Source organism: Corvus hawaiiensis, chromosome 5, assembly GCF_020740725.1.
Source record: "Corvus hawaiiensis isolate bCorHaw1 chromosome 5, bCorHaw1.pri.cur, whole genome shotgun sequence".
NCBI classification, from domain to species: Eukaryota; Metazoa; Chordata; class Aves; order Passeriformes; family Corvidae; genus Corvus; species Corvus hawaiiensis.
Window position 1 is genome coordinate 51,538,418 of NC_063217.1, and position 19,692 is coordinate 51,558,109.

Genomic DNA, 19,692 nt, shown 5'->3' on the forward strand with positions numbered 1-19,692 from the left:
GACTGTGAGCTGCTGGAAATCCATCTGTCTGGCTTGTGTGTGTACATGTATTTTGGATCTTTCTAGCAAGGGAGCATTTAAAATATGTTGTTTTACAGACCTATACCCTCCATTGAAATATTTTCTGGTTTCGTTCCTAAGGGAGCACCTCCACGTACTGCCATACGTAAGCATCACCCAACTGGTCTTATGGATTAGTGGGAAGGAGCATTTCATGGTAAGCTCTTTATAATAGGGTTTGATTTGAAGTCTTCTCTTCAAAAGACCAGGATTGGTCCACTATTATTATCCATCATCTTGAGATGTGGAAAAGTCTGTCATGGTAAGAATAGCTATGCAAAATTTAAAAAAAGGTTTAAAAAATTTATCTCTCCTCAATACCAAACTTGGTTTAAAAGCAGCCGTAGTGCAGTTGGATTGCTGTATTTTTTAAAAATTCTTGTCTGGTAGTGTTACATTTTGAACAACTGAGCTGGACCACAATTTTGGGTTTTTTTGTTTGGTGGTTTTTTTTTTTTTTTTTTTTTTTTAATTTTGTGTAATGAAAGACACTTTTAATGGAGGAGTCCTACATGAGGCTTTAATTTCTTGGACATCTAGGAAAATGTAGAATCTTTTTTTCACTCTGACTCACAAAACTCAAGTAACATATTTTTCTACAACAGACCACCCCAGAGGACACAGTGCAATATGGTTTCCTGACTTCTTTGTGTACATTTATCTCTCCAACAGCAGAGTTTTCCCAAACAGAAAAGGCTCTTAAGATCCATTTTTTAAATTATGGTAAAGAAAAATCCCCATGAAGTCTGAATTTGCAGACCTAGAATTCCTGATTTCAAGTGGAATGAGACAAGGCAACTATTTTAAATCATGTCAGTAAGTAGTTCAATAATGTGCTTTCACTGACAGACAATGTATGTGAAATAGGGTCCAGATTCTGTAAGCCTGTTGGATCAGCAAAAACGAATTCTAGTTTTCTCATTGTATTTATTGAAATCCAGATACTATGAAAGTAACAGAATTTGGCATGAAGGAACATATTCTGAGCAATTAACTGAATTTTGAGAAAAAACAAGGGAGTTCACATATTTTAAACATTTCAACTTGAAAAATGTTTTTCTGGGTTTTGCTCTCAGTTTTGACCCGAGTTGGATAGACATTAGTATATCCATAATGGCACAGAAATTTTTGAACTTCAAATAATTATTTAAAATAATAACTATTATTTTTGCACTTCTGTAAGTTTTTTAGAACTATACTAAAACCATCCCTATAAACACCTTCCAGAATGAAGGATCCAATGAAGAATTTCAGCAATGATTAAATCTGGAAGAAGTGTTTGTAGTGGAAATGCTGAAATGACATTAACAATAAAAGTGTTTAGTAATAATGAGCAGTTTGATAATGGGTCTTATAATGAGTTACAAACTTTTTTGTGCAGTAGAAGTGATGGTGATGGCATGACTAAAATTTATTTAACTTTTGTAATTGTAGATTAGCACGTACATTTGTTCAGCTGTTAAAATTCACTTACAATTGTTTTAGCTTTCTAAAATAAAGTGTGTTTCTATTCCAAAGTTATAATGGACCTGCTAATGGGGTATTGACTACTGTTTCTTGTCATCCATCTTCTGCTGGAAAGGTGATCATTACTTTTCACTAAATAATTCCCAGTTTTCTACACATTCACATAAAATTCCTTTTACAAGTAATTCATTCCACTCACATTTGAAGATATTAGCAGCAGCTAGTGTTTAATAGTTATTTTTTGTATAGTATAAAAATATATTTTCAGGGATTCACAAGGATTAAGAACTGTTTTCTTAACTTGAGATTTATTGACCATATACATGTCTTCAGACGTGAAATTTGGGTGCTATCAACACAACAAGGAAAATCTTCTATAAAATTGATTAAAAAAAAATATGTTGTGGTGGAATGTTTCATTGAAATGAACTGTTGTTGAGAAACTCTTGGAAAAGAGTGAAGTTGTAACTATAATTCTTTATTTGGATTTCTACATTCTTCAAATAGAAGCCAAAGAGAAGAAGTTTCCAAGCATTTGGTTCTATCAAGCTTGGCACAAGAAGAAGAAAATGCAAGAAACCTCCATATACCCACTTTTTCAGTAGGTCCTTGGGATAGTTTATGCTTTTATTAGAGTTCATATTGCCTTATGTTTCCTGGACAATTCCGAAAATTTAAAAAAATTTACCCACCTTAAATGTATGTGTATGGTTGAATCACCAACGGCTAAAGTCAAACTGCACTTTAGAAAGCGATGCTTGGGTATGAGCTGTAGCTCTCTCTTAGGTTAAAACATTAATTCCCTGGAATTGTACTATTTTCCTGAATTCAAGTGCATAAAATCTCTGCTTCAATTATCAAAGAATGACTGAGCACAGAGACACAATTATTTTGTAATATTGGTAGATCTTCATAAACGTATTGATTTATACTGGAAGAGCATTGTCAGAAAGTTTTAACAGTCCAGTTCATATTCTGCTTAAACTGCCCTTTAGCTTTCTGATGAGCAGCTCCAACAGGACTGTAAAAGAAAGGATGAGAATACAGAATAGAGGTTTTAAAGGTTTCAGTTATCGAGAGAATCCATTCAGTGCTTGGAAATTTTCCAGATTTCTAGACAGGGTGTAGAACCTGTAACCAAACCAAAGGAAACTCTTTGTCATGCAAGTTTAAAGTTAGCTTTATCTATGATCTGCCAATAAAAACATTCCCAGTTCCTGACCTCAGTTCCCATGGCAAACTGTGGCAACTCCAAGTTAAGAGTTAAAAGCTTTGTGTGCACACTTTAAACGTGGGAGTTCAGCTATGAGTGACTGACCTTGGTTTTGTTAAAACTCTCATGTTCTGAGTTTTCTCAACAGTTATGGGTGTGAGAACTGGACATATTAAATAAAAAGTGAACTTACTAAATAGAAATATTCTTTTTCTTTTCTTTTTCTATCTAGGGATTGTCTGAGACTTTGGTGTAGTCTTCCAGCCTGCCTCTATGGTAAGCTTTTACAGATTTTTTTTTCTCCACTTAAGGAATTTCTTTCATGTTAGAACATAGTGAAAAGAGTCATGACGTGGTGCAAAAGATAGTTCCTTACGTTTAATCAGCTATAATCAATTAATTCTAGTCAATACTGAGAAACAGACTTAACAGTGGTTACCATGTACTACTACCTGAGAAACATTGAAAAGATATTAAGATCTGTATTCAAACCTTACCATACAAGTAGACACTAATGTTGTCACTTTCTGATTGCCTCTTCTTTTGAGCCCACATAATAAACACATGTAACATGTAAATATAAAATTTGAAGGCACAGACATTTATGGATAGCAAGAGCAAACAAAATTAGCCATATGCTGAAGCATTAATTTAGAACTGAGTCATTGATTTATTTTAAAAGGCCATTGTGCCAGCAAGTTTGTAATAACTGGGAAGATGAAATAGAAATTATCAAATGAATGAAATCCATATCTAGACACATTTTTTCTTAAAGCCAAACTGCCAAAAATATGTCATTTCACCTGTACAACATAAATCAAATCTATTGATATGTTTGATCTTTTACTCCCCTGTGTGCAAAAGTCATCAGGATAGCACTTTGAAATTCATAGTGTGCTACTCTCTGAAGAGAACTTATTTCAGACTATCTAATATGCCTCTTCCATATAAAATGGTTTTCATAGCTAATTGTAAGACTCTCATTTGACCTCCTGAGATCAGTCAATCAGCAGGGTGGTGTCTTAGTTGACTTCAGAAGTGGTAAAATTTCCTAGCACCCAAGTTTTCTGCTGTGGTAGTTTAAACTTTTCATCTTTAATTGTAGACTTGATAAAAAAGTGAGGGATTCTCAGGCATTAATTGTGAGCCCTGTGATCCCACATACTCACACAAGGCATAAGGGAACTGAAAGGAGCAGACTTTGGAAAGGAGCACAGTGAGGTAAAGGTTCTCTTATCTTATCTTGCAGCTCTGGAGAGAGATCCAAGTCTGGCTACCCTGTGCATTATTCCCCTAAGATTTACAATTCTTATGGCAGTAGACTTTAATAAGGAGCAAGTTACTCTGCATAACTCATTTTGCTGCATGTTAAATACATCACCTACATCCCAACATGACTCACCATGCAGTACTGTCTAAGCATGAGGGAGATTAAAGAAATGTGGAAATAATTCAATTGTCCTTGTCTGCTCTTGGTATTTAGAAGTTTTTATTCAATTCCTCCAAAACTTGCTTTCTTTCTTGATTAACTTTTAAGAGCAAATGGTGCAGTAATACAGCAGTGGCATCACAAAATTTATTCAAAACCTTAGGGACTGACAATAAAGGTTTGATTATATGGAAATAACTGAACATGCTCTGCAAATGTTCCATGGACTACAATACTACCATGCTTTTACAGTATAAACAGATTTTTAAATTCACCTTATTTTCCATGAGAGGAAGAAAATTATCATTCCATTTACATTCCAGCAAAGAGGAGAATGTAGTAAGGTTCAACAATGCTGTGCATTTGCTCCCAACAAAAAAATAATGTAGTTGGGTCATTGGAATGTTAACAAAAATCATTATCACAGTTGTCATTTTTGATAGGAACAGTATCCAGGTCTTTGATCTGTGACATGGTATAGAAAATATTGCTGACTTACTCTGCTAGAAAAATTAATAATGCATGTTATGGCCCAGCATGTAGTACTGCAGAAAGAAATTATTTTGAGAACCATTTTACTCATCTGCTTAAGTAGCTGTACTTTGGTTTTCTCCTGTGCACTGTTACCTGAAAGAGTTAAATCTTACTTGCTTTGTTGCTTGCATTTGTCTCTGTCTCTACTAACCTGATTTTCAGAAGCACTACAAATTTATGCTCCAGAGGGATGGAGCACTCCTTTCTGCACGTCTGCTACCTTGTACCTGCACCCACAGTGATACATGAAGACAGCAGACCAATTCTGCAGTGCAGAGAGCAGGACTCCATGGTATACTTTAGGAAAGCACTTCATCTTATATCATATAATGTCCAGACAAATCCGCTTTTTAAAATATAGTTCACATTCTTGCCAGGACTGCAGAACAAACAGATATTGGAGTGTTTTATTTGTAGAAAACGTGTTGAGTACCCAGAGACGATGACCTAGGAATTTCTTCTATTAAAAAAAAAAACAAAAACATATATATATATATATAAAAATTCTCATAAACTTTATTCTATCCTCTGTGTAGCCTTTTTTCATCATGGTATATTATTCTTCAAACATTGGGGGAAAACTGTGCACTATCAAGAGAGATATAAGTTCCTTGAAGTTGGTCAGATGTTTGTAGCTTCCATTATTGGCAAAAAAGAGCAGGAACAAAACCAGTTCTGTAGATCATTTTAATTCCCAAGCCCCATGTACAGAGAGGGCTTTGGACTGAGTCAGTTTTAGACTGAGTCTTTGTTTCAGAGGAAAGTGTTTATACTAACACCTAGTCTGTCATTCCAATTCCATTGGTTTGTCTGGAACTTTGCACAGAAGAGCCTCTATGGGGCACAGGATCGTTTGGTTTACAGATAAAAATATCTTTGAAATTAGAGAAAGTGCAGCATAAAGTGTGATCTGGGAACACCTTTTACTCTGCTTTATAAGCAGTCTCATCTCAATAGCCAATTATCTCCTGTGTATCAGAGCTCTGAGGAACATATGTTATATCAAATTTTGTGAGATTCAGCTTGGGAAATCTCAGCCTGTTCCCATAGACCACCTGGCTGTGGAGCAAGGGTTTTAAAGCCACTACTTTAAAAATTTGGTTTGTTGTGGTTATTCTTTTAAAATGATTGTGGGGTGAGATGATGAAAATATTCAGGCAGTTTTATCACAGAAATTATGTGTGCAATGTCAGTTCTGTGATGAGAGAAATAATGGTAAATCCAGGTCTAAGCAGATCAAACTGTACTGAAGTCAGTCTTTGCACTGATTTCAAAGCAACAAGGAGATCATCCAAGTAAGATGTTGGGGCAGGCACAGTCAAAGCATTGGCATAGTTCCATAGAGTCTGTGGAATATTTGCAAAGCATTTTCTCAGTTATTTTCCATGAAAACAAGCCTCCCTTCAGATCCTTGAATACCAGTATTTTTGTAATTCTTGTGTTAGCACTGCTGCTCTAGTGCTCTCAAAATCTGTATAGTACAGCTTCATGACTGACAAGTGCAAAAGAAAGATGCCAGAGGCATATTTCATGCTGCAGAAAGAAGAAATTTCTGTTTCCACATTTGAACTGTCAGCTGTGAGCTGTTAGCAGGATAGGGAAGAACCAGATACAGCACTACTGTGCATAGCCTGCTCCTTTACAATACTTGAACAGATCACCAAGGCACGTAACCACTCACACAGACTTCCAGCTACCAGGGAAAGCAACCATACATCACTAGATAGATAATTATATTGTTCAGAAATCACAATATATTAACATGATTTTCTAATATATCTAAGCTGGTAAAAGTCATCTAATGTAAGTATGAGAAGGTGTTAATTGGCCACATAAGAAGCTTATTTAGATCCACAATTCTTAGAAACGCTCCGTAACTTAGCGCAGAGCCAAAATGAAGGAAGTTGAATTTCTCCAGGGCTTGTGGTTTTGTACTTTTTGTATTTTATATTTTTGGAACTAAGTGGAATACTGTGAACAAGTACAAATCCTTCTGCTTACTTCCTTCTAAGTATCACTGAAGATTTCAGTTCTACCCAGTATCATCACACAACTAGAATAATTTAAGCTCCTAGCAAACCTTGAGGGATCAGTCTTGTAATCTGGCCTAAACTACATGTGTTGTAGGTCTCCTATTTCCTGTAATGAAGTAAAAGAAGGAGTGCCAGGGGTTAGGAAACCTGTCAGAGTGGTGAAAAAGACAAATAATGTTTCAACACTGTGAGACAAAATTAAACTTAGAATATAAATGTCCCACATGCTGGCAACTTAGTTTGGCTAGAATTCCTCTGTTGCTTTTGAGTACTAAAAAGGACTTCTATCTGACCAGAAATGTTCCCCTTTGTGTTTTACAGTACCAGAGATAGCTGTGCATCCAATGTTACTGAGCTCAAGCACACAAAATTGATACTGCTGGTATTACATGAGTTAGAGTGAGGCAATGTTTTGCTCTTTTTATTTCTGTTGTTAGAGGGCATTGTATTAAAGAATATAGAAAAGTGTGTGGGTTTTTAATACTGTATTTTATTGATGTTTCATACATAAAAGAAAAGTCTGGTAACTAAACAGACTTTGTAGAATTAGAAATGTAGCATTCTCACTTTTATTTGTGTTCTATATATGTGGAGAAAATTCAGGCCAGCCTAATGCATTACTCACTGAAGAATCTTTTCACTGAAGAATAAATTCAATAATGAAGTAGTTGGAAGCCCTGTATATTCACATTTGTAAATGGGAAAATTATCAGCAAATGCATGTTGTTATTGATTTTGTAATAAGCTGCACTAATTAGCTAACTAATAGGCCAGCTGGAAGTCAAAATGGATTTTTTTTTTTCTTTTTTGCACACAGGTTGAGAGAAGCAAAATTACTACTGGAAGTATTGGAATTTTGTATTATTTCAAAGGCATGTGCTGGGAAAATAAAGGAGTCCAAAGCAATCGTGTAGTATGGTTTTCCAAAGAGACAATAAATAAACTGAACCACTACAAAGAAACTTTCCCCTGCAAAAAGGTACGTGTTTCTACCTGAGTTGTTTAAATTAATTTTCTTTACTGGTAGTGCCATCCATTATTTTGATATGTTTTATGGTGAGTAAATATCCTTGATTGTAGCTGCATACCAAAGGAAGGAGTTTTGCCACTTTTCATTAAAAAACTGTCTTCAGAAATGTCAGAGACCATTTGAATGTCATTACTTGAGAAATTACTTCAGGAATGCTCCAAAATGAGCTTTTTTTGGAGATGGCAGCTTTTGAAATAATAATAATAATAATAATAATAATAATAATGATAGTACTGCAAACGTGTCTGTCTAACTATATTGGAATCACCTTTATACAAGTCTTCTTGTAGGCAAATAAGAAATGTATTAGTCATGTGCTCAAAACCAGAGTGCCCCCATAAGTAAAAACACTGGAACATTTCTCACAGAGAGAAATTCACAGGTTACTTCCAAGTAAGATAAATTGGACTGACTTCAATTTGGCTGCTTTCTCATGGATAGAAAAATAAGATACAAGAATTGCTGGTAGTTTGTTTGATTCTTTTTACTGAAATTTCTAGTATAAAACTCTAGTACTCTGAAGCACAGGTATTGAACCTCTATTACTTTGTAAGTGTATAATTTACAAGGCATTTTTGAAAAATAACAGAAAATTACAGGATTGTTTTTTATTGTGGTATATATTTGCATATCATTCTGGAGACCTCAGCAAAATTTTTAATGTTTCTTTATTACCTTTTTGGTGTTTCAGTTCATGAATTTTGAAGTGAGGTGTCCAAACCACCATGATAATCTCATTCTGGCTTCCTTTGCTGCAGAAGCTATAGAACTTCTGTGAATGATATCTGACTGGAAGATGCACAGAGCTCAGTAGTCCCTGCTCCTAGAAAAAAACCTCAAGCCTTCAATCTTTTATTTTTATTGATGAACAATGCTTGGTAAGTCATGCCAATGGCTAATTTTACTCTCTTTTATAAAGATGGAAAAATTTTTTATATTTAATTTATTAACCTTTAGTCTACAACCTGTACACATCTCATTATATCTTAATTTGAGGAACAGAGGAGATAGATTTAAAAACCTGCTTTCTTTGTCTTTTATACCCAGGTTGTGTGTTTCTTTGCAATGTACTACACTGAATTAACTTCTTAATTTCTCTATAACTCAAAGATAATGATTCTTTGAATGTTCATGGGGGTTTATATTTTTGTTGTTTCTAATTTTTTGATATTATTTCTAAAATGTGAAGGCCATACCTAGATTGAGTGGTCTAATAGTAGTCATATCACTAGCTCAGTTTACACAGAGATAATGTAACCTTTCTTCTTCCACCGTGGCCTACATGATAATAAAATAAGTAAATAATCCCAGGATGCAAACTCTTTGTGCCACAGCCCTGCAAGTTCACTGTATGATGTGATGTTCAGAAGTGAAGAGTTGTGCCTAATAAACCCACTCCCTGTTTTTCAGAAAATTCACTTATATTCAGGAACCTGTGTTAGTGGACATGGAGATATTCCCTGCCTCCAAGCCACTTGGATGAAACCTTCAAAATGTCCTGAGCCCTCTTCAAACTCCCAAGAGATGGTGAGAGCAACAATTATAGGCAAGTAGCTGATCTTAAGGAAACAATGGGCTTCCTAGAAGTACAGTGCAGAGATCCTCCAAGCTAGCTGGGGTGTTGTGCTTCAAGCCAGCTCTATGAGTTTTGTCTCCACCTAAATTAACAAAATGCTCTGTGGCAGGGTACCTGATCTGCTGCTGGTGCCATGCACTGAAATGGCGCTGTACTTCCAGAGCAGGGGCATTTGCCTCCAGTTACAGTTCTGGCAGCGATTGCACAGTAGTGTTGGTTTGTTTTATTTCGGTTTGTTTTGTTTGTTTGTTTGTCCTTTTAAAATTTTATTTAAAATTTAAATAGTATAGCCAGGTCCTATGATATCTCATAGGATGTAATCCATATATAATTTGAAGGATAGTGAACTGAATAAGAGAACTTGGAACAGTCTCTAAGCCTGACACTTGATTTTCTTTATAAACATAATTTCTGGACCTCAAAGTTTTTTATAATCCCTATTATTACACCTCAGCATGAAACCAAATCTTGCATGAATGCAAAAAGAATTCATTCTTTTGACCATGGTTCATAGATTAATACACTGACTTTACATCTAATAAAATACAATGAATTTAATGAATTTAATGTGCTCAGAAAATGTTTTTGACTGTGCTTATATTTTAACTGTGTTGACACATTTTCAGAGATTAAGGGTGCCTGTTACTGTGTTAGACTTTGTAATTACTCATCACAGAGGAAGAAACAAACCTCCAGCTGATGAAGATGATTTATCTGTAATACTTCTGTTGCTTTATTTTGGCTGGTGAATGTAATTTTCACATCTACACTTTGCTTCCATTTGACCATACTCCAGATATAGTGAAATCTGGTTACACTTTTCTGTTGCATGACAGAGCAATATGAAATATATGTCAGGAGTTAAATATGAAGTGAAGAAAAATGTTTAATTGTTTTACAGGTCAAGACTCTGCATCATATTGTTTGCTTCTATTCCTGCCATCCTTGCAAACTCTGTTGGCTTTCTGCTTTGGGGATGACAAGGTAATACAATGCAAGAGTTGACTTTTGCCTACCAAAATCTCCTATGCTGAAGTCCTGACAATATACACTGAAAGTGATATAACTGATAATGAAGGAACAGGGAATATATGCCTTCTCTGGCAGAGGTTAATTGAATTTGTCCTTTCTGCATTGCTCTATCTAGTTCTCAGTTTCATGTTTCCTTCCTTTTTCCCCAGAAGGTACAAGTATGTGTGAGCGGGCTGCAGTGCTGTTCTCTATCATTTTTTCAGAATACATTTTCATTTCACATGTCACCTCCATCCTCTGTGGTCTTCATGTCCTGCAAGGGTGTGGAATGTTGCCATGCATTTCTGCATACTTCATGTTTCTTGAGAGCAAATTTCTTCTTTATGAACTCTGTTGTAGGCTTTATTGATCCTAATATTTTATCTTCATTAACTCAGCTGGAAAATATTAAGAAATAATAAAAATGGGAACACTGACCCTGCTTCCAGTTGCATAAAATCTGGGACAATTCAGATAATTTCCTTGCCTTCTATACTTCCTTTCACGAGCAAAGTTTATATTTGTTCCCATTCCATACTAGATAAGAGCAACAGTAAAAGCTATGAATGTCTTAAGTCATTATTGTTTCAGTAGGTCAAATAAAGATTTACGGACCCTGCTGAGTGGTAATGGATGGATCATTAATGCTCGTAATAATATATAACTTGTCATATTTTTTTTTGAAAGTTCAAACAGTTTTGGTCTGTGTTTTTGCTTTCCTGACTGTGTCAGCTCTGACATAGTTTTTAATTCTTATGTCAGTTTTCATTTTGTTATTCAGCTTGGATGTAATTTATAATTAAAAAGCCCCCCAATATTGATTCGCTGACTTATTGATCTGTTCACCAAATAGTTCAAATTAAGTCATTACCCTCTTGACCTCTGCATTTGCTGTTTGCTTTGCTTTCATTTCACCAGTCTGGATACTGCAGAGTTTTGTTTTTAAGAGGTGTGAAAACAATTGGATTTGCAAATTGTATGCATGCTGTGATTTTTTATGCTTTTTAAAGACTTCTCATTTAAGCATTTAAGATTTTTTCTTCCCTCCAGGATAGCTGTGTTGGAAGAGGTTGCTGATTTTTGTACAAGTGATATAGTATCAAAGCCCTCCTAGGGATTAGAATCACACCAGCTTTGTATGGGTGTTCAGCTCCTCTGTAGCAACCATTTACATTTCCCTTTCATATTTGCAAGGCTTACAAAGATGGTTTTCTTGTTTTTATTGGTAGAAAGATAATGAGGTAAATAATTCTATGTGCTCCCTAACAAGGTAAAAAGATTTTTTCATTTTCTAAAGGAGAAACAAATTTGCTCCTTTGGTCTTCACTCATGTTTTTCCATCAGAAATGACCACAAGTCTGAGTTCCCAGTTTTGCCTGTTAGTCTTGGAAGAACATTTTTTTTTCAGATGAAACTGCTTGATAACCTGCAGTTTCTGAGCAAGCCCCTTCAGAGCACCACAAATCACTAATTACTCTGCAAATATAGATCAAAATGAGCCAAAATATAGATTTAGATCAGATTTCTGTGACTAAAATAAGGAACAAAAAGGTACCTATTTATTATGAAAGGAGTTCTTGAAAATTAGTCTAATTCTTTGTAAAAAATGGAAAAATTTTTAAAATGAATGTGCTTAATTGGGACTTTTGCTTGCTTGCTAATATTTTTAAAGTGTGAATACTGTCCTTTTCCTCTTCTATTTTTTTTGGAAGTTATCTTCAGTTTCTACAGCACTATATGTGAAAGAAATACAAATAAGAAATCACAAAAAAAAAAAAAATCTCTTCATGTGCATAGATGCCAGATATTTTCTGAACTTCTATTACTTCTTGTCCATTTCATAGGGAAAAAAGGATTTGACAAAAGCCTCCATCATGTTTGTGTCAGTGCCTGGAATTAGATGCACAGTGCTACTGAGTATCTGAAAATGCTGGTACATCTACAAATTCTAGAGAGAACCAGGAAAGATGAATGTGAAATTATGAGGACCTTAGAGCATCCCGTTGTCCTTGTCTGGCTGTTCTAGCAGGAATTTTGATATCAGGAAATTATCAAGAAGCTTATATATGGTTTTTACTCCAGTATTAATGCATCCCTGGGAGACTTGGATGTAACATGATCATCTGTGAGGAGATAATAATTTTAGTACTTTTCTTCACTGTAATAAAGCCATAAAAAACTGATAAGTCTCTCCTTTGGGCTAGCATGTCAGCAGTCTTGGATAACACTTTGTAATTGGTAATAAAAGTGTCATTTGCCTTAAACCCTGTATAAGGATTTGGCATTTGCCAGTCATTTATTAACATACGTAGGAGAGAACATGTGGGTGCTTTTTTTACTTTCTGTTCTCTTAGGTCAGTTTATAATTTTGTAGCATAATTGACTAAAAAGAGTTATTTTCTCTTTACAGCTCTGTAAGTCAAAGAACAATCAGTGTTGTAATTTTAATTTTTTAAAAAATTCTTAAATTTAAGAATTCTTGTATCAGCTTGATGAATCTGTAAGTGATTTTTGCTTGGGTATATGCACTGTGGAGAGAAGAGCTTGGCATTTTCAGAGGTGATTTGTAGTCTGGAGCTGAATATGGTCAGTAAACAAATCTAAGTCTCAAGACTGTCTAAAGTCCTGATGAGACCACATGAGATGATGTGCAAAGTTAATACAGGGCCAACTTAAAATTGCAGATAAAGCACAGTGGGGGAACTGTGGCTCAAATTTTATTATTTCTGGGGATGAGAACCCAGCAGGTTTCTCTATGATTTGAAAGGACCAAGGTACAGGCCCTTTCAAAGAAGGTACAGAAAAAAATTTCATTGCTGATCACTGTAGAAGTTCTCTGTGTATGGCAAACAACACCAGCAACTGAGAGCACACAAAACTCTCCACAGATTAATCCTTTCCCTTTGATCGTGTACTCTATTCAAGTGCAAGGTGAAACCATCTGTACCGTCTGTACAATGTTTTGGCTTCTTTTTTTGTACAGACAGCCTGTAATGCTGAAAAAGGAGTGATCTGCTTTCAATTAAGGTAGAGTTAATTTCTTCTCGGTGGTTGTTGCAGTGCTGTGCTTTGGATTCAGAATGAGAATCATGTTGATAACACAGTGTTTTGCTTTTTTTGCTAAATCGTGTTTATCCTAAATCAAGGAATTTTTTCCTTGTCTAATGCTCTGCCAGTGAGGAGGCACACAAAAAACCAAAAAACCTCAAGAAAGCCCAAGAAACCAACCAATAAAAAAACCCAAAACCCCTGAAAAAACCTCTGGGAGGATGCTTTGCTGGGACAGATTACCTGAACTCAACAACAGGATATTGCACACCACAGCATGTCATATCTGCTGTAGAAACCAGGAGAGTTGCCCGGAAGGAGCAGCCACTCTGGATTCAGGAAGGTGGGGTCTAGCATCAGTCAGAGGGTGGTGAGCAATTACATTGTGCATCATTTGGATTTCTTTTATTCTTTTTATTATCATTATTATTATTCTTTACCATTATTATTGTATTTTGCCTTATTTTCAATTATTTATCTGTTCTTATCTCAACAGACAAGTTTTACTTGGATTCTCCTCCCCATTCCACCAGAATGTGGGAAAGAGAGTAGGTCTTGAGTGAGTGGCTGTGTGTGTTTCATCTCCAGCTGGGTTTAAACCATTACAGGGAGAAGTATTTTTCTCAGTGCCACAGCTCTTGAAAGTTAGCTAGATTGTCTATACTGGAAGCAACTAACCTGGTTTCCTTCCAGCTTATGCAAGGAATCTGTCTTAGGAGTTCTGTGTTTTGGCAGACTTTTTTTCCTGCCTTTAACAATGCATGATTGGGTGATATCTCATTTCCTTCTTAATACTTTGAGATATGTTTGACAGTGGAAGCAGTTTATAGTACTTATTATGTGCATGAATTATACCTTTAGCTGTACCTGGAAATCCAGATGCTTCTTTAATTAAAGTTTCTGCTGGGCTCAGAGTCAAGATTTGATTTGTATGATTAATCTGCATCTTAGATGAATATCCTTCATACCATGCAACTGAATGTACTGGGATGAGTTGCTTTTAATCTATTCTTTATTTTCTATAAGTAATTAGGTATCCATAGATTCAAAGAGTAGCTCTACTTACCTGGAATATGCCAGAATCAACCAAGTCCATACTCACCTGCTTCAGTGCAGATGCATGAATCTGAGCAGTTCTTGCTTTGATTTGAAATGATGTATGTAGAGAGCTTGGTCTAAGAAGAAAGTCTTCCACAGAACATTCTACTTTTTCTTCCTTTTAATTTTGCAATGGAAAAAGGTATTGTATTCAGGAAAATTCCACGTATCTCTAAGTACTGCTGTGCCACACTTCTAACTGTCAGTGATCAATAGCTGTTTTTCTTGGTTTGGTCTTTGATGTCATAAATATGCTGACAAAAGCATTTGGTGTTGTAAAAAGCTGCGAACAAAGAAAATGATGGGGTATATTCAAATCATCAATGTGGTTGTTTAAGTTAGGCAGCTCTCCCTATCCTTCCTGTACCACGGGGCCTTTTTCTTTACTTCTCCAAATGTTCAGGATAGGAGATTCCTTTTTTTTTGGTCTGAATTGCACAAAGCAATACCTTCTTTTCTCAAGGGTTTGCAGTCTAGCTCTAAGGAGACTATTATGTTAGCTTCAGCCTAAGATAGATTGTTGAGATTAGAATATGTGAATATTCATCCTGTCAATGAGTCAATTTTTGTTAGTTTCTGTTTCAGTGCCTAGAAAATGGAAGACTTGGAAAGGAGAATCAATATGTTACTCAAATATGGAAGGTAATGACTTATAGAATTACACTTAAATATTTTTTCTTGTTAGGACAATTTTGGTTGACTTTGGGATATTTTTTTTTCCCCTTTGCGAGGTGTTTAAATGCAAGGATTGTTTTTATTTGTTCTATATCATTCACTTTGACTGACTGCTCACATAATTAAACAGAATGAAATCCTGTGTCTGATTACATTTTAAGAATCTCTTTCCGTCTGGAAATAATACTTCATTGGCTTACTCTGAGATAAATGCACGATTAAATCCTAACAGGTGTTTCGTTAAGGAAGAAGGTTTTGCAGACCTGTTGAGTCCTCAGGTTATGTGACCACTGTATTTCTCAGGCAGAAGTAATATTTTCTTTTGCATAGTAAAGGAAATCAAGTTTTTCAAACTCTCAAGTCTGTCCTAGTGTTTTAACTACTGATCAGTGTTGCTGTGATTTCTTTTAAAATATTTCTTTGGATTGTAGGGAGTTCAGGTACAGATGTAGTTTTTTATGTTGAAGTTAGATATGTCTAAACCACCTGACAATTTAGAAATTTTTATTTTATTATCATCCAGTTATTAAGACTATGCACAGTCTTCGTCAAAATATAGGCAGTACAAGGGTTAAAACCTGTATTTAGGGGAATTAGATTAGATTCTATGTCAGAAGATTTTTTATTACACTTATATACTAAATGGCATTTTAGTTAGAAAGCAGTAGAAATTTCATTGGAATCCAGCACCAGTGCCACAAACAATTAAGAAGCACTCTACTTATTCCTGTAATTTACTTCTTTATCTTGCATATTTTTCCAGAATCTGTCCCTGTGAAACTTCCTAGGAAAATATTTCTGAGCAAAAGAGGGTTTTATGTGTGCTTGTGTATGTGTGTGGGGAGGAATGAGAAGAAGCTAGAAAAGGGGAGACAAGTGAAAATAGATGAGAACATCAGTATGGCTAGGGAATGCTAAAGGATCTCATATCCATTTTTGCACTGTAAATGCTACCCTAGACATTGTAAATAGCTACTCTTTCTGCAAACACCTTAGCAAATGGTTCTTTGAAATTCACTGTCCTTTGCAACTCTGCCTTGTTTGTAAGCTCCTATCATTTATCATGGGAGCAGCTGTCATGGCAGGACTATAGGCTGAGACAATCTGTGAGCCAAACGCTGCTGTTGTATGCTTCTGTGAAATTTAGCTTAGGTTGTTCCTAGCCTATCAGGATAGAATCCATTCAGCATGGAAAGTAGTCTTAACAGGAAGAACTTGGCTGGGAAAGGATCAGAAATATATTTGTAAAACAAAGTGAAATTGATTCAGCAAGAACAAGGAGGAAATCAAGACCATGTAGGAATTGGTGAAGGCCAGTAAAGTCTGAGAGGAATTGAATTTGCAAAGGAATTGCCATCTATAGCACCTGGGTTTTACTGCAATAGTCATCCTGACGTACTAAAGGAGGAAAAGTCAGCAATTTTTGCTTCGCAAAAAGACAGATACTTATAAAGGTTATGCGTATCTAAGACCCATCTTAGAAAAATGTAATTCCTAGGTTATATACAGGGGTGTACTTCTGCTGTTGGTTACATGGATTAGAAGAATGTAGAACTTTTTAGACTGCCTCAGAATCACAGCTTCCCTGAAAACAGACATGTTTGTCAGACAAACACTTTGGGTGTCAGTTTTTTACTAGCTGATTCAGGAGAAATGATCACATCTAGATTCAAATACTTTTCCTTAAATAAAAAGAATTAGCATAATAAATTAAGTTCTTTCCTGTAACATGGTAAGTGTATCTTTCTCCTTTCATGCTGTTACGTATCTTGTTTCCTCTTTGTAAATTGAGTCAACACTAGCAAATGTGCAGTGGAAGTACAAAACCCCCACAGATATAATGTTTATTTTGCAGAGCTTCACTGAATCAAATTGAGTGAAACCTGTGCTATCCTTGTTTTCTGGATGTGTGCATTGTAACAACCATATGTTAGTTGTTTAAAGACCAGTGAGATATTTTTGGTTACTGATGTGCAGCCGATGTCATAAAAGATGCATGGCAAGAGGGGCAAGGTGTTTCCTCCAATTCAGCTCACGAGAGCTGGGAAGCAGTTTGCAGTGGTGTAATTGCAAGCAATATTTTGATTGAGGTCCTGTTTTCATGCAAACTCTTTAAAGCCACATGATCTCTCTCATAAGCCGGAGGTAGTAACTAGGCCTGCTATTTTCATTAAAATGAAGGAAATGTCATAAGCTAAAAGTTGAATTTTGTGGAAAAAATAGATTATAGGAGAAAGGATAGAAGAGATAAATCTAGCATATGGGTTTTTTTGTCATCTAATGGCTAGAACTAGTCCAAGAGCTGGCAGTCACTAGTGTAGAAGTGAAGTAAATCAAAGAAGATGGTAGAAGTTACTACATTTGCAGTTATTTATAACCTTAGAAAATGGAAAACCTAATAACTAGGCCAGAAACTTAGATGTATAGCTTAAGTTTTTAGTGTGATGTGCCTCACCACTGAAATAAATGTTTAGCAGCTGATATTGTAGAATAAAATAATACAGGTGGGAAAAATATTTGCAACTTTTCTGTGCCCACGCTCTTAGTGAACTCTTTCATATCAAAACTTGTTTTGGTTAGGTGCAGCAACATATTTGTATACATTGCTATATTTCCTTGCTACAGGAAAACTGGTTATTAAACTAAAAATTTTGATACATGCTCTACTAGGTATCAAATATTTCACTTAACTAAAATTTGGAAGTTATATGTTTTTATTATTTATTATTAAATATAAAACTTGTACCTTTACAAACAGTTTTGTTTGCTTTGAAGAATAGATTCAAGAATATCTTTGTATGCACATGGGACTGTTAGTTTTAAAGCACAGTAGTTCAATAGTATTACAAGCTTTTTAAAATAATCTTCCATGCTTCTCTCACTTGCAGCCTGAGTGTTGTCTCTTGTGGAGTGCTCAGTGGAAAAGGAAATTTTACCTCGAACCCTTGCTTGCAATCCCCTTCAGTTTTCTGACTGTACTCTCACTCTGCAGGTGAGAATTTATATTTATATGCATCATAAAGCAGAAAAAAATGATTTTGTAAATCTGAAAGGCTTATAAATGCAATGTCTAAATACACGTGTTCACCATGAATTTTGAATGATTCAAAAAGAAGAAGTGATCATTCTCTATGGCTGTAGTTTGCAGTGTGGTCTTACATCTAAAGCTTCCTATCTAGTAAGCAAAGACTGCACATTTAGTAAAGGTTTGGAAGAAAAGACTCATTTGAGCTGCCATCCTCCTTGACCAGTTGAGTTCTGGAGGGATGGAAAATGAGAAAATAATTTATGTAACCAAACTTTTCTAATTGACTTTTACAGCTCTACCGTGGTAGAGGAAACAGTATGAGACTCTTATATCATCATTAATAGTAATAGTTCATCCTTCAGAGAAGGCTGCTACAATCTAAACCATCTGTACCTTTTCACATTGCCAAGAGAAGCCAAATCCTAAACCGAGGAGGGCATATGCTCAGGAATCTCACAGGGAGAAAATCTGCCATTAAGTCAGTGGTGCAACTGTGAGCTTCTCCTAAATGCTATTACCTACCAATAATTACTAATCTGAATGAGCTGTCAGAGACCAAGGGGAGAGGAGACCAACATATGAGAAAAGACTTGTTAGGAAATAATGTCTTTGATTGTTCTGTTCTGTCTTTCACAATAAAACTGACAAGAAAGGTGTATGTTAAAATCAATGTCTACTTAACATTTAGGAGGTGATTCTGTTTTGCTCTGCTCCTCTCTGGTGAGACCCCACCTGGATACTGCATCCAGCTCTGGGATCCCCAGCATAGGAAGGACACCACCTGTTGGAACGAGTCCAGAAGAAGGCCAACAAGATTATTAGAGGGACGAAGTACCTCTCCTATGAGGAAAGGTTAAGGCAATTTAGATTGTTCAGCTTGGGAAAAAGAAGGCTTCAGGGTGACCTAATTGCGGTCTTCCAGTACCTGAAGGGAGTGTACAAGAAAGATGGAGACAATTTACAAGGGCCTGTAGTGACAGGACAAGGGGGAATGGCTTTAAACTGAAAAATAAGAGGTTTAGATTAGATATCAGGAAGAAATTCTTTACGGTGAGGGTGGTAAGGTTCTGGAAGAGTTTGCTCAGAGAAGATATGAAAATGTTCATGGCCAGGCTGGATGGAGCCCTGAGCAACCTGGTTGAGTGAAAGATGTCCCTGTGCATAGCAAAGGCGTTGGAAATAGATGATCTTTAAGGTCTCTTCCAGCCCAAGCCATTCAATGATTCTATGATTTATGAGCTATTTATAAAAACATCCTAGCCACTTATGAAACAGAAACAGTGGTTTGTATAGTCCTAAATATATAAACTGCTTGGATCTTGGCTTCCCTTATTCCTATGTCAGAAAGACACAGTCTTCTGTGATGCAACAAATTAAACTAGGGTAAAGAAAGGGCTTTCAAAGAAGTCAAGTAGACCATTGTGATCTACACAGATACTGTTGGTGGAAGATATGGCAGAAGAGAAAGACAGGTATGACTTCTCAGATGC

The 19,692-nt window shown here is 35.7% G+C and overlaps 2 long non-coding RNA genes across 2 annotated transcripts in view; both read left to right on the plus strand.

Moving 5' to 3' along the window:
• Positions 1-2,050: 2,050 nt before the first annotated feature.
• On the plus strand, positions 2,051-8,634 carry LOC125325752. Its single transcript, XR_007203530.1, has 4 exons — positions 2,051-2,128; positions 2,973-3,016; positions 7,554-7,715; positions 8,458-8,634. It is a non-coding gene; the product is annotated as an uncharacterized LOC125325752 (long non-coding RNA).
• Positions 8,635-14,957: 6,323 nt separating this feature from the next.
• Positions 14,958-19,692, plus strand: part of LOC125326420 — a 30,836-nt gene continuing 26,101 nt past the window's right edge. The window contains exons 1-2 of the long non-coding RNA XR_007203809.1: positions 14,958-15,141; positions 18,063-18,166. This is a non-coding gene — a long non-coding RNA (uncharacterized LOC125326420). The remainder of the gene's footprint in view (positions 15,142-18,062; positions 18,167-19,692) is intronic.